This window comes from Myxocyprinus asiaticus, chromosome 1, assembly GCF_019703515.2.
Source record: "Myxocyprinus asiaticus isolate MX2 ecotype Aquarium Trade chromosome 1, UBuf_Myxa_2, whole genome shotgun sequence".
NCBI classification, from domain to species: domain Eukaryota; kingdom Metazoa; phylum Chordata; class Actinopteri; order Cypriniformes; family Catostomidae; genus Myxocyprinus; species Myxocyprinus asiaticus.
Genome location: NC_059344.1, coordinates 48,309,077 through 48,325,588, shown reverse-complemented (window position 1 = coordinate 48,325,588; position 16,512 = coordinate 48,309,077). Strand labels below are relative to the sequence as shown.

Here is a 16,512-nt window from a genome sequence, read left to right as displayed (position 1 = left end):
AATCATGGGGAAGACTGCTGACTTGACAGTTGTCCAAAAGATGACCATTGACATGTTGCACAAGGAGGGCAAGACACAAAAGGTCATTGCAAAAGAGGCTGGCTGTTCACAGAGCTCTGTGTCCAAGCACATTAATAGAGAGGCGAAGGGAAGGAAAAGATGTGGTAGAAAAAAAAGTGTACAAGCAATAGGGATAACTGCACTCTGGAGAGGATTGTGAAACAAAACCCATTCAAAAATGTGGGGGAGATTCACAAAGAGTGGACTGCAGCTGGAGTCAGTGCTTCAAGAACCACTACGCACAGACGTATGCAAGACATGGGTTTCAGCTGTCACATTCCTTGTCAAGCCACTCTTGAACAACAGACAGCGTCAGAAGCGTCTCGCCTGGGCTAAAGACAAAAAGGACTGGACTGCTGCTGAGTGGTCCAAAGTTATGTCTGGAGGAAGAGAGGAGAGGCACACAATCCACATTGCTTGAGGTCCAGTGTAAAGTTTCCACAGTCAGTGATGGTTTGGGGTGCCATGTCATCTGCTGGTGTTGGTCCACTGTGTTTTCTGAGGTCCAAGGTCAACGCAGCCGTATACCAGGAAGTTTTAGAGCACTTCATGCTTCCTGCTGCTGACCAACTTTATGGAGATGCAGATTTCATTTTCCAACAGGACTTGGCACCTGCACACAGTGCCAAAGCAACCAGTATCTGATTTAAGGACCATGGTATCCCTGTTCTTAATTGGCCAGCAAACTCGCCTGACCTTAACCCCATAGAAAATCTATGGGGTATTGTGAAGAGGAAGATGCGATATGCCAGACCCAACAATGCAGAAGAGCTGAAGGCAACTATCAGAGCAACCTGGGCTCTCATAACACCTGAGCAGTGCCACAGACTGGTTGACTCCATGCCACGCCGCATTGCTGCAGTAATTCGGGCAAAAGGAGCCCCAACTAAGTATTGAGTGCTGTACATGTTCATACTTTTCAGTTGGCCAAGATTTCTAAAAATCCTTTCTTTGTATTGGTCTTAAGTAATATTCTAATTTTCTGAGATACTGAATTTGGGATTTTCCTTAGCTGTCAGTTATAATCAAAATTAAAAGAAAAACATTTGAAATATATCAGTCTGTGTGTAATGAATGAATATAATATACAAGTTTCACTTTTTGAATGGAATTGGTGAAATCAACTTTTTGATGATATTCTAATTATATGACCAGTGTGTGTGTATATACATACAAAACCATTAATAGCTCTCTTCATATTTAAGTAGTGTACTTCTATCAAGTATTCTGCAAATCTGGAATATTTACTTTTTTTATGGAAATTCTGTTTGTGAATGTAAAAGTTTGCAAGAATGAAACAAATTGACAATGACCTCCAGGGCGTTCACGTCAAACTTCTGACTACTGCGTCATCAGTCATCTGACCGAAAATGACCTAGAGCTTTCCAGCCGTGAATGTGATTCCAGAGATGCGAAGGTTTGATCTTTACGAGTTTACATAAACTAAAACAACTTCTAAATAATTTAACTGGACATTTAAAAATACAACATTAATTCATAATTTTAAATGGCGTCTTTAAACGAAAACGCTCTACGGAAAATGCTGTCTAAGGTATGTAACACCTGCATTCCAAAGAACCTGTTTACAAAGCATATCTGTCACTTTATGGGTAATCATGTATTTTCTTTGTACAGATGTATAAATACAGGGATCTGACCGTACGCGACATAACAACGTGACGTCTCAGTACAAAGATCTTAAACCTGTGATCGACAACTACGGTAAGATTTCAAGTTATTAAAATAGTTACTTGGATATTAAGCAATTTAATTAGCTACCAAACTAAAAAAATTTGGTTTTGGGAACGTTAAGTTTTGGTTTCCAGAACGTTCCCACAGCAGAGCTTTAAGGTATGTTTTTGGTTTTCCAGAAAAGTTTTCTTTACGGAAATTGAACGTTTGTTTGTATTAGGTTGTACAGGATGGCTCCCCTAACGTGCCAATCTAAGTGTCATTCGTTTTAAATAAAGATTGCACAACCACGCCTTTCAAGCGAAACATTTTCTAAAAATTTGTTAGGTTTTAAATCAGTAGATGTCTTGTTCAATAATAAGATGAAGAAAACTATTTGGACTCTTTCTAGTTTTCACCTCAAGTTTGACCATACTTCATACATCCACTAAAAATAACTGTAATTGCAAAAATGGCTTAGAAAAATGAAGTGACTAATGAGATAAGAAGCATAATTTGTTTGCAAATGCCATTTGATATGCTAAATTTTCTATGCAGTAAGAATAATTTTAGGTCTGACGTAAGTGTTTCAATACATTATTGGCTATACTGTGTGTGTGTGTGTATACAGCAACAACATTAAAACCACCTGCCTAATATTGTGCAGGTCCTCCTCGTGCCGCCAAAACAATGCCAACCTGCATCTCAGAATAGCATTCTGATGTTATTCTTCTCACCACACTTGTACAGAGTGGTTATCTGAGTTACCGAAGACTTTGTCAGTTCGAACCAGTCTGGCCATTCTCTGTTGACCTCTCTCATCAACAAGGCGTTTCCATCCGCAGAACTGCCGCTCACGTGATGTTTTTTTGTTTTTGGCACCATTCGGAGTAAATCCTAGAGACTGTTGTGCATGAAAATCCCAGGAGATCAGCAGTTACAGAAATACTCAAATCAGCCCATCTGGCACCAACAATCACACCATGGTCCAAATCACTGAGATCAAATTGTTTCCCCCATTCTGGCTGATTAGATAATCGCATGGATGATTGTTGGTGCCAGACGGCACCTGCATCACTAGAATTTACTCAGAATGGTGCTAAAAACAAAAAACATCCAGTGAGCGGCAGTTCTGTGGACGGAAATGCCTTATTAATGAGAGAGGTCAACAGAGAATGGCCAGACTGGTTCAAACTGACAAAATCTACAGTAACTCAGAAAACCGCTCTGGACATTTGTGGTGAGATATCATCTCTGAATACTATTCTGACAGGCAGGTTGGCACAGTTTTGGCAGCAAGAGGGGGACCTACACAATATTAGGCAGGTGGTTTTAATGTTGTGGCTGATTGGTGTATATACAGTTGAAGTCAGTTTACATACACTTAGGTTTAAGTAATTAAAACTCATTTTTTAACCACTCCACATTTCATATTAGCAAACTATAGTTTTGGCAAATCGTTTAGGACATCTACTTTGTGCATGACACAAATAATTTTTCCAACAATTGTTTACAGACAGATTGTTTCACTTTTAATTGACTGTCACAATTCCAGTGGCTCAGAAGTTTACATACACTTACTTAACTGTGCCTTTAAGCAGCTTGGAAAATTCCAGAAAATGATGTCAAGCCTTTAGACAATTAGCTTCTGATAGGAGGTGTACTGAATTGGAGGTGTACCTGTGGATGTATTTTAAGGCCTACCTTCAAACTCGGTGCCTCTTTGCTTGACATCATGGGAAAATCAAAAGAAATCAGCCAAGACCTTAATTTTTTTGGGACTTCCACAATCTGGTTCATCCAGAACAACAGCAAAGGACCTTGTGAAGATGCTGGAGGGAACCAGCAGACAAGTATCTACACTGGCGGCCAAAAGTTTGGAATAATGTACAGATTTTGCTGTTTCGGAAGGAAATTGGTATTTTAATTCACCAAAGTGGCATTCAGTTGATCGCAAAGTATACTCCGGACATTAGTGATGGGGAAAAAAAACAGCACTAAGACATTTTTGATCAAATCTAGACAGGCCCCATTTCCAGCAGCCATCACTCCAACACCTTATCCTTGAGTAATCATGCTAATTTGGTACTGGAAAATCTCTTGCCATTATATCAAACACAGCTGAAAGCTGTTTGGTTCGTTAAATGAAGCTTAACATTGTCTGTGTTTGTTTTTGAGTTGCCACAGAATGCAATAGACTGGCATGTCTTAAGGTCAATGTTAGGTCAAAAATGGTAAAAAAGAAACCACTTTCTCTAGAAACTTGTCAGTCAATCATTGTTTTGAGGAATGAAGGCTATACAATGCTTGAAATTGCCCAAAAACTGAAGATTTTATACAAAGGTGTACACTACAATCTTCAAAGACAAAGGACAACTGGTTCTAACAAGGACAGAAAGAGATGTGGAAGGCCAGATGTACAACTAAACAAGAGGATCAGTACATCAGAGTGTCTAGTTTGAGAAATAGACGCCTCACATGTCCTCAGCTGACAGCTTCATTGAATTCTACCCGCTCAACATCAGTTTCATGTACAACAGTAAAGAGAAGACTCAGGGGTGCAGGCCTTATGGGAAGAATTGGAAAGAAAAAGCCACTTGTGAAACAGAAAAACATAAAGTAAAGGTTAGAGTGGGCAAAGAAACACAGACATTGGACAACAGATAATTGGAAAAGAGCGTTAAGGATCTTAACTCCATTGAGCTTTTGTGGGATCAGCTAGACTGTAAGGTGTGTGAGAAGTGCCCGACAAGACAACCACATCTATGGCAAGTGCTACAGGAAGCGTGGGGTGAAATGTCACCTGAGTACCTGGACAAACTGATAGCTAGAATGCCAAGGATCTGCAAAGCTCTCATTGCTGCATGTGGAGGATTTTTTGATGAGAGCACTTTGAAGTAGTTTAAGAAGTTCTGAAAATGTTTTTCAAATTGTAAGTCATTTTCACGTTATTAATGTCCTGACTATACATTATGATCAGTTGAATGCCACTTTGGTGACTAAAAGTACTATTTTCTTTCAATAAGAGCAAAATCTTTGGCGTCCAAAAGTTTGGAATAATGTAGTGTATATCCACAATAAAACGAGTCCTATATCAACATAACCTGAAAGGCTGCTCGGCAAGGAAGAAGCCACTGCTCCAAAACCACCATAAAAAAAGCCAGACTACAGTTTGCAAGTGCACATGGGGACAAAGATCTTACTTTTTGGAGAAATGTCCTCTGGTCTAATGAAGCAAAAATTGGACTGTTTGGCCATAATGACCATTGTTATGTTTGGAGGAAAAAGGTTGAGGCTTACAAGCCGAAGAACACCATTCCAACCATGAAGCATGGGGGTGGCAGCATCATGCTGTGGGGGTGCTTTGCTGCAGGAGGGACTGGTGCATTTCACAAATTAGATGGCATCATGAGGAAGGAAAATGTATGTGGATATATTGAAGCAGCATCTCAAGACATCAGCCAGGAAGTTAAAGCTCTGTTGCAAATGGGTCTTCCAAATGGACAGTGACCCCAAGCATACCTCCATAGTTGTGGCAAAATGGCTTAAGGACAACAAAGTCAAGGTATTGGAGTGACCATCACAAAGCCCTGACCTCAATCCGATAGAACATTTGTGGGCAGAACTGAAAAGCATGTGCAAGCAAGGATGCCTACAAACCTGACTCAGTTACACCAGTTCTGTCTGGAGGAATGGGCCAAAATTCCAGCAGCTTATTGTGAGAAGCTTGTGGAAGGCTGCCCAAAATGTTTGACCCAAGTTAAATAATTTAAGGCAATACTACCAAATACTAACAAAGTTTATGTAAACTTCTGACCACTTGGAATGTGACGAATGATATAAAAGCTGAAATAAATAATTCTCTCTACTATTATTCTGACATTTCACATTTTTTAAATAAAGTAGTTATTCTTACTGACCTCAGACAGGGAATGATTTCTACGAGTAAATATCAGGAATTGTGAAAAACTGAGTTTAAATGTATTTGGCGAAGGTGTATGTAAACTTCTGACTTCAAGTGTATATATACTTATTTAGCTTTTTTTATTTCAGTGTTCAATGATGGCTTCACCAAAGAGCTGCTGAGTCTTGCAGGAACAGTGCCAGTAAGTCACCGAGGTATAGAGAGCAAAGCCTTCAAATAATTTTTACCCACTCCTCAGACTCTCATTACAACTGATTGTCTCATTGTTCAGATACTTTTCATAAACTTTTCAAAATCTCAGTTGTATTTCTGTAGTAGAGTTGCTAAAACACAAAACCCATACTACACAGTGACTGTTACAGTCAATTGTACCATCACTTTGACTGTGTAACATATTCTTTTGGACTGTTCTGCTTTTAATATAATTAGACATCAGTTTTATTTCAGACAATTTTCTGAATTATGTCTACAGGAAAACTTTTAGAATTATCACAAATACAGTTAAAGAATCTTATATAGAATAACTTTTTTTCTATTATGGTTTTATGTATTTTATCTACTTTTGCTCTATTTATTGACATGAAATAGCCTTTGATGGTATGGCAATAAACGTCAAAACAAACAATCTGTTACAACCAAGACATGTTTAAGAGTATCCAGATCATTAGCTTCCTCAGGTTGGATGCTTTTCCCGATTTAATATTTTCCTTATCTATAGGAAATGTGTATAACATTCCCATCTGCCTGTGGCTTCTCGACACCTATCCCTTCAATCCTCCCATCTGTTTTGTCAAACCCACAAGTTCCATGATGATCAAAACAGGGAAACACGTTGATGCTAATGGAAAGGTCTACCTCCCTTACCTGCATGAATGGAAACCTGTGAGTGTCTTGTTATTTTTCTTTGTGTCCACTCATTCATCATGTCCCAAATTTATTTTTAATTTAAAATGGCATGAACTTCCACAAAATTGTTTTTAGAGCACATTGTTTTACATGCATGCATTTATGTTGTTTGCTGTCTTCCTACTCCTTTAGCCCCAGTCAGATTTGCTTGGACTGATTGTGGTGTTTGGAAAGGAACCACCCGTCTTCTCACGGCCCACCACTCAGACATCTTACCCAGCATTTCCAGCAGCTGGCCCGCCCAAGAGTGCATTTAAACCTATATCAAACCATTTTAGTGTAACACAATATAATTGATGTGCTGGTTAAGACATTTTATGATTTACATAATTTGTATGGGTATTTAGAATACTTATTAATTAATTATATAATGCAATGTTTTTCCAGCTGCTTATATGACAAATACACCAGGCTTGCCATTTAGCCAAAGTCACTCTATCAATCCAGGGTAAGTGCTTTTCAGTGTACCAGTCAGCATGTAAAATAACCATCCTTCATAAGTATGCAAGTTTGAGGAAAAAAGTAACAAAATGGAAGTCTAGAGCAGTGTTTCCCATCTCTGTTCTCCGAACCCCCCCCCACCCCGAAACAGAAGACTTTCGACATGGAGTCTCAACTATGGAGCTGATGAGTTGAATCCGTGTGTTTTGATATGACAGAAATCCAAAATGTGTACTGTCCAGAAAGAGGAGAATTGTGTCTCTGCAGTACAAAAATGAGCATTTCCCAATAAGTGGTAGGGATGGATGTTTTTCAACCGCTTTACACGTTTTGCCTGCTACATTGAGATTCCCTACTTTCACTGGATAGTTATAAAACATCCACCGATTGGGAAGCGGAAATTATTGTGCCGCAGAGAGCTGTACTTCAGAAAGAGGGTTGGAAAATTCTGGTCTAGACTTTGGTTGAAGAAAGTGACTTGTTTGTGGTTACCTCCTTCCCACTTGTCTAACCACTAAGTAACCAATCACCCATTTAGTGGTTTGCTTTGTCTCCATTATGCACTTGATTTGGCCATGTATTTACCTCTTTTTGTCAGTGGATTCCAGGGCTACCCTTATCCTTCAGCAGATTCTGGATACCCCACTACCACAGCTACCTCTGTTTATGCTCCAGTGTCTCCTGTCAATACAGTGGGTAAGCAAGCATGTTACATGAGCTAGTTACTTAAATCCACAGTGAAATCTGAGAAATCAAGAATCAAAAGAGACTAATCAATCACACATTTTGTAGCAGTCACAAAAATAAGCACAAACTTATTTCAGAAAGGCACTGTGCTTTAAAAAAAATACCAGAAAACCGTTTTGCTTTGACAGTGCATTCAATATGACTTAATCTCTGTGTTTCAGGTCCCACCGCTTACGGTACCATCGGAGAGGACACAATCCGTGCGTCTTTGGTGTCTGCGGTCAGTGATAAGTTGCGCTGGAGGATGAAAGAAGAGATGGATCGAGCTCAGGCAGAGCTGGATGCACTGAAACGGACAGAGGAGGACCTGAAGAAAGGTCACCAGAAGCTGGAGGAGATGGTGACCAAACTGGACCTGGAGATGGTACAAGATTAAAAAAAATTAATTAAATTGACGTTGTACTATAACAATTGAAATGGGTGAAACATTCTCATACATTACCTTGATGATAACTCGGCTAATAGTGACTGATGCTTTTAACTCGTTTGCAGTAGGGTTCAAGAGTTTGAGATCGCTAGTGAAAATTATTCTAATTTGCATTATTATTTTTTTAGTACAATTATTTAATAAGTTATTAATATAAATGAAATTATATTATCAGCATAACAGTTTGAGTGAAAAGTTTAAATTAGTTTTATAATTTCTTATAATTTGTTTTTTATGATTGGTCTGCCCTTTGCATTAATGAGAGCAAACACTCGAGCTGGCATGGACTACTCAAGTTTGTGCAAATCATGTTGATCCATGTTATCCAAGCATGATTTGAGAATGTTCCAAAGAGCATCTCATGTGTCTCAATGGAAGCAAGGAGGGTCAATGTCATAAATTCTTGCATTTGATTAGTGTCCTGGAAATGGTGGAAAAGCCTAAATATTTCTTCATCAAAACTTGTTTACCAAAAGCTCAAGACTTTGCATTTTTAAATGGTAAAAGTAATACCAGATTTTCAATGTGGTCTCAGACTTTTGTATCCTACTGTTTACAATCTAGTATTGTCTCTTTGGTAAGAAGGTATCTGCCTGAAACTTGTACTAAATAGAATTTTGTTGTATTGCAGGCTGATGTGGACAGAAACATTGAGCTTCTTAGGCAGAAAGACGGGGAGCTGTCTGTTGCCTTGGAGAAAATGGAGAACAAGTCCGAGGACAATGACATTGATGATGTGATTGTGCCCACTGCTCCACTTTATAAGCAGATTATGAACCTCTACGCTGAGGAAAATGCCATAGAAGACACTATCTTCTACCTTGGAGAAACATTACGCAAAGATGTAATTGACTTGGACATTTTTCTCAAGGTGAGTCCACAGCCATCTTGGCCGAGCTGTAAAACACAAACCAGAACATGACGAGTGAAGATTCTGTTGTGTGTTTGTGGTTGTTTGCAGCATGTGAGGCTTCTCTCCAGAAAACAGTTCCAGTTACGAGCCTTGATGCAGAAGGCCCGAAAAATAGCAGGTCTTGGTGACCTGTATTGACCTGCTCACATAACTTCTCACTCTTTCAGTGATACCACTTGTACTTTATGGTGAGGACCCTGCAGTTTATTCATCCAAGTACTGTAGGCTTTGGACCTTCTTTTTCCAGACAGTGACCTACAGTAAATCACAGTGTTTATAAATGTAATATTACCAGGACCAAAATTTTAAATGTCTGTGAAACAGTGAGATTGAAGTTTACACTGGCGGCCAAAAGTTTGGAATAATGTACAGATTTTGCTCTTTGGTGAATTAAAGTACCAATTTCCTCCCGAAACAGCAAAATCTGAACATTCCAATCTTTTGGCTGCCAGTGTACATTCATAACATTACTGTGATTGACAACCAGTGCATTGAGTATATCTTTTTTTTTTTTTTTTATGTGCTTAAAAAACATATGAAGTGACCTTTTAAGATTCTTACCTTTTGTAGGGAGGGAAAACAAAGGAAGGAAAGTTGCAAGAAAGACAGTTGCAATAGGCATTTTTGCTCAGTTAAGGAATTTAGCATAGCCTTCTAAAAAGGAATCATTGCACTTTTGTAAATTGTGCCTCATTCTTCTCATAGTCTTTTTTTCATATATAAGGTAAAGGGAAAGAGGTTTGGGAATTTAATATGCACTACCTTAATGTTAGTCTTATTTTTTTATATTGTTTAATCTCCAAATATGTACTTGTATTTATAATTGTCTTAAAATCAGCACTTTCTTTTTCTTTTAAGGTAGTAAATCAATCTTTAACCTCAGAATTAAATTGTTCAAAATGTAGTCACTCTACATAACACACTTTTGCAGTTCTACTAGTAATTTATAAATGTGTTGCCTGACATAACTATTCTTATTTACAGCTGATAAACATTCAGTTTGCTTGAATGTACTTAGTAAATGTGCAGAGGAACATTAAACAGCAGGTTGAAAAATCATGTACAATGCTGAGAATATTAAGCATATCTTTAGCTTGAACTATTTTATATCTGTTCGATATATATGATATATAAAACCACAAAGTATGAAACTCTTTATTGCAAAACATGTCAAGTATTGTTTACATCACTAAATTTATATTTAAAATGAACTGTAACTACGTTAGAATCATGAATGATGTGAAACCAGGGAATAACCGAATTATTGCGCAGTATGTCTTGAAGGTATGTGGGTATTTATGAAGTAAATATCTGAAATGAAAACAAGATAATTAAAATTGAGGCTGGTTTGTTTTCCAATTATCTAAATATTTAAGACTACATCAGTAGATCTTTTTCCTTTGCTATAGGATTGTTTTAAAATGTAAGATTCATAATTGTTGAAGAAGAGTAAACCACCTTCACACACTCTCAAATCTCTAATGTTCTCATATATTTAAATACGGTGCATCAATGTGTCGCGCCAGGTTTTATGTCACTTATGCCAAAGGCCATTGCTTCTTGCTTGTCTTAACAAATTGGCACAAGTTTTATTTATATATTTCTTTTTATATATACAGTATATGCATATGCACTTTTATATTTGGGTTTATATATTATATTTGGGATGTGCACAAGTAATCGAGTAATCGTTCTGCACCAGCTAGTTGACAATAAAAACACTACTCGAATATTGCAAATTGATTTTCCTTTGCGCATTTGACTGCAATGACCAACACTGAATAGTACTTTACTTGACCTCTGAATCTCTCACTAAATTCCACAGTTTTACAATTGAGCCCACTGGGGATGTGTGTCGTCGAGGTGTTGAGAGAAGGAAAAGTCGAAAGCATATGCGTATTAAATCTCTGAACACCAACTTTCACCAATTGTTTTTCTGAATAATAACATGTGAAATGATACAAATGTTATAGCCTTTATGTACACTCAAGATTTATATATGTGCATTACCCTAATGCCGTTAGTATTGATTTCTGTCTGGTTGAGTGCAAATGTTTTTGCAGTTACTGAAAAATGTCCCCATTTTTATTAATGCATATTGTTTATTACTTTTTTCCGTGTCTATCATTACAAGTGCATGTGCTTCATATCTTTAATTGCAAGTCTTGTTACCACTTGACTGATAAATGTTTATCACGTACTTTGTGAACCATTTACCTGTGATGTGCGACCTTGCATATTGTATCTTCTGCCCCCTTCTACCTTTTGCCCTCTTACACGACATACATATACACTTTCCACCTTGCACTGTCCCTGTTCGGCCATCTGAAATGTCATTTCACAGATGATGGGCTTCAGCCTCTAATCCAGCAGATGTGAAGGAGGTTAGGACCGGCCAACTGTTTCAACTCTAATCAGCTTTTATTGCACGCGGGAGAAAGAAACAGAACACCGCAGCTGGAACCAGTGCTGTTCTTGATTTGGGTTTGGGGGACAGGAGATTTGTGGAGGTTGGATGCGATGTTAAATCTAATTCACTCATTGCTTCTAGGCAGTGATGTGTCAGCAGGTAGAGATGTTAGAGCTAATGGGCCTGTCATAGTTGCTAACCTCAATCACAAACCTCATGAGTAACCTCATAACAGCCTGTGTGCCTTTAAACCCAACCCTCTCTGCCTTGCCTTATGCTCTAGTGTATTTCATGGTAATATCTTGCTTAAAGTTAATTTTTGTTGTATTTCATTTTTTCAGTTGCTTGTAGTGCCACCGCACTGACTGATAACCTTCTCATGTCCTTTTTTGAAGTGAAAAGATTACAGTTACTCTTATGTAATGTCTTATCTCAAAGGTGGCAAAAAGTCATGTTTGATTTACTGTAATATGTATTTGATGAAGTATCTCAGATCAGGCCTATAAACACTTGACAAAAAGCTAATAAAAAAAGCATCCATATACCATTATGGGGCTTAATGTGTCACCTTAATGTGTGTTTTTTTTTTTTTTTTTTTTTTTTTTTTTTTAACTGGCTTCCTTGTGTGAGGCAGAGGACCCTGGTGAAGGTGTCAGGTCACTACCATTGCGCTGATAAGACCAAACTGAAACATTGATGGTCGGTCTGCTGGAAGTTGCTCCGTATGTGAATGTTATGTTTCCTGCTCTCTGACAGCCTGTTGACCTCAATTTAAGAGAACACTCTGGGCAAAACCCAGGGCACAAGGGTTTGACTGAAGTGACCAATATGGATTCCCAGAAGATCCCATATTTGTGATATATGGGAACAGAGAACAAAAGCATGGTGCAGACATCCAGTTCCCCTCTGGCTAAACAGCATGAATATAATGCCAGTATTAGTTATTTATGTGTAGTGCAAGTCATGGTTTAAAATGAGAAAACTAACTTATTACAAAAAAAAAAAAAAAATTTGCATTGTACATAACATATTTGTATTAGATTACGTGTGTGTGTGTATGTACGTATGTGTATAACTATTTTTTATTATTATGTCTTGCTGCTGTTTTTGTATTGTACACTGGAAGCTCCTGTCACCAAGACAAATTCCTTGTATGTGTAAGCATACTTTGCAATAAAGCTGATTCTGATTCAAAGTTTAAGGGCCAATGTTTAAACAAGATTTTATAAGACCTGTAAGATGAATGAAAATGTCTTTAACGTCCATCCTGGATTAACTGCAGAAGTTCACGTAGATGCATTTCATTTGTTATTTGGCTGATGTAGGCTTTTGTTGACAATTGATAGACTATGTATTTCTTTCAAGAGTGTAGTCCATCAATAGACCAAGATGATACAGGCAGAGATCAGTGAGGTGCATCACAGTTCAACTGGCAGGTCATTTGGGTGAGGTCCATCCGAAGACCAAGGTTCAGAAAGTGGCACATGAAGAATCCCATATCTTACAGTTGGAGGTGGCATCGATTCATCCTCTGAAGTCCATCATAGTAGACTGTTAGACAGCACGTAATGACAAAACCATCTGTGAATGGCCACTTTACGTGTCAGTAAGACTTACTGTCTTGGCCGGTTGAAGTTGCATAACATTCTACATCTTTGCCATTTGGTGCACAGAGAGGGCCTCAGGATTTGAAATCCAGCTTCCAAACTCAAGACTGGGTGTAGTGGGAGAAAATAAAAAATACTGGGTGTAGTGACAGAATCCAATTTAGTTAGTTAGCTTAGTAACCGGTGAAATTTGCCCAAACAGATGGCCAGAAGGCGTTTGGTATTCTCTTTGAATTTTGTTGCAGTCTAATAGCAGAATGTGATGCACTTAAAATGAGATGTACATCAAATAGGATTTTCTTTCGGAAGTTTCATTTGAAAAGGATCTTGAGCAACACTTTATCCAATAATCGCAGCAAACAAAGTAAGACTACAAATAAACATCAAATCAATGTACACGCTTTGGGGGGGTAAGAGAGAAGCATCATTAGATCACAACCGAGCGTTCCTGTTAGAGGTAATGGAAACGTGTAGCATTATGTCAGGGGTTAACTACAGAGCTTGGGTTAATGTAATTGCATTGATTCGAAGGGACGCAGCATTATGTGTTAGCCACGGCGCAATTATTAAGGCAGTGCAGACTTAATTATCTCTGCTTGCACCAGAGTCTCCTTCTAATTGCTAACAATTTGTGCCTTATGTAGTAATTATTTACCCAAGAAATGTCTCTCTCTTTCATTATAATTAAGGATGAGCTGTATGTATTTATTCTCTCTTAAGCATACTTAACATGGTGGTAACTTAATGAGCTGCTGAAAAGATTCTCACGTTCTTTGTTTTTGAATTGGAGAGATGTATCTTGGCATAGATTCATGTGCTGCTGCCTGGCAACCATGTGATCCCTGTAAGTATGACAGCTTTTAATCAATGCAAGTTTAGCACATTTCCACCCACAAACGGAAATAGTCTAATGAGCACTATAGAAAAGGCTGGTAAAAATAAAAGTTTATATTTAGATGATGTCTAACTAGGGGGTAGGCCTGAATATGCTGGTGAAATGGAAAAGAGTTTGCTTTGAACAGGGTTTGCAAATGCTCTGGGAAAAGCTAGTCACTAGAGCTTTGGATATAGCCAGTGGCATAGCCAAGGGTGGGCCATGGTGGGCCTGGACCTCCCAGAATATTAGAGAATTCTTTGACTTAAAATCTATACTTATAAATAGTTAAAGCATATATTCTGATTTCTGAAAGTGTGAAAGAACTGTTTGAATGTGCATCTTTTCGCACATTTTTTTTTTTTTTTTTTTTTTTTTTTAAGGAAAACTTAAAAAAAAAAAAAAAAAAATTGAAACCAAAAATGGGGTGAAAACTTGGCCCATCCAATTTTGAGGCCTACCCAAAAAGTAATTTCCAAATATTGCACATACCAGCATACATATGCTGGTCACCATTATATTATATTGTGCTGGAGCCCCAACGTGGGATGCTGGTGTGCTGGACTCAGCACCAGGCTTTTAAAAAATGTGGTAATACTTTACAATAAGGTTCCATTCGTTAACATTAGTTAATGCATTAGGTATCATAAACAATTAACAACATATATTTTTAAACCATTTGTTTGTTTTGATGTTAATAAAAATACAGTTAATTATTCGTGTTAGTTCATAGTGCATTAATGTTAATAATTGTTTTACATTTAAAAAAAAAAGTATTAGTATATGTTTTAACATGAACTAAGATTAATAAATGCTGAAAGTATTGCTCATTACTCATTAACTAATGTTGTTAATTAATGTTAACAAATAGAACCTTATTGTAAAGTGTTACCAACAATTTTAACCAGCTTCTTCAGAAAGACCATGCTGGTCAACTTCACTAAGATTTGCTGATAAAACGCATGGCTATGCTGGTCCTCCAGCTAGACCAGCACCATCCAGTCTAGACCAGCATGGAAATTGTGAAAGTTTTTTGTTTTTTAGCAGGGAAACAGTTTTGTTTGCTACCAAATGTGATATATCCTCTGGCAAATATACAGGTGCATCTCAATAAATTAGAATGTCGTGGAAAAGTTCATTTATTTTAGTAATTCAACTCAAATTGTGAAACTCGTGTATTAAATAAATTCAATGCACACAGACTGAAGTAGTTTAAGTCTTTGGTTCTTTTAATTGTGATGATTTTGGCTCACATTTAACAAAAACCCACCAATTCACCATCTCAAAAAATTAGAATACATCATAAGACTAAAAATGTTTTTTTTTTTTTTATTGGTGAATTGTTGGCCTTCTGGAAAGTATGTTCATTTACTGTATATGTACTCAATACTTGGTAGGGGCTCCTTTTGCTTTAATTACTGCCTCAATTTGGTGTGGCATGGAGGTGATCAGTTTGTGGCACTGCCGAGGTGGTATGGAAGCCCAGGTTTCTTTGACAGTGGCCTTCAGCTCATCTGCATTTTTTGGTCTCTTGTTTCTCATTTTCCTCTTGACAATACCCAATAGATTCTCTATGGGGTTCAGGTCTGGTGAGTTTGCTGGCCAGTCAAGCACACAAACACCATGGTCATTTAAACAACTTTTGGTGCTTTTGGCAGTGTGGGCAGGTGCCAAATCCTGCTGGAAAATGAAATCAGCATCTTCAAAAAGCTGGTCAGCAGAAGGAAGCATGAAGTGCTCCAAAATTTCTTGGTAAACGAGTGCAGTGACTTTGGTTTTCAAAAAACACAATGGACCAACACCAGCAGATGACATTGCACCCCAGATCATCACAGACTGTGGAAACTTAACACTGGACTTCAAGCAACTTGGGCTATGAGCTTCTCCACCCTTCCTCCAGACTCTAGGACCTTGGTTTCCAAATGAAATACAAAACTTGCTCTCATCTGAAAAGAGGACTTTGGACCACTGGGCAACAGTCCAGTTCTTCTTCTCCTTAGCCCAGGTAAGACGCCTCTGACGTTGTCTGTGGTTCAGGAGTGGCTTAACAAGAGGAATACGACAACTGTAGCCAAATTCCTTGACACGTCTGTGTGTGGTGGCTCTTGATGCCTTGACCCCAGCCTCAGTCCATTCCTTGTGAAGTTCACCCAAATTCTTGAATTGATTTTGCTTGACAATCCTCATAAGGCTGCGGTTCTCTCGGTTGGTTGTGCATCTTTTTCTTCCACACTTTTTCCTTCCACTCAACTTTCTGTTAACATGCTTGGATACAGCACTCTGTGAACAGCCAGCTTCTTTGGCAATGAATGTTTGTGGCTTACCCTCCTTGTGAAGGGTGTCAATGATTGTCTTCTGGACAACTGTCAGATCAGCAGTCTTCCCCATGATTGTGTAGCCTAGTGAACCAAACTGAGAGACCATTTTGAAGGCTCAGGAAACCTTTGCAGGTGTTTTGAGTTGATTAGCTGATTGGCATGTCACCATATTCTAATTTTTTGAGATAGTGAATTGGTGGGTTTTTGTTAAAT

At 38.1% G+C, this 16,512-nt stretch overlaps 1 pseudogene; it reads left to right on the top strand.

Annotated features, from left to right (window-relative positions):
• Positions 1-1,437: 1,437 nt before the first annotated feature.
• Positions 1,438-12,064, top strand: LOC127443522 (tumor susceptibility gene 101 protein-like; annotated as a pseudogene).
• The last annotated feature ends 4,448 nt before the right edge of the window (positions 12,065-16,512 follow it).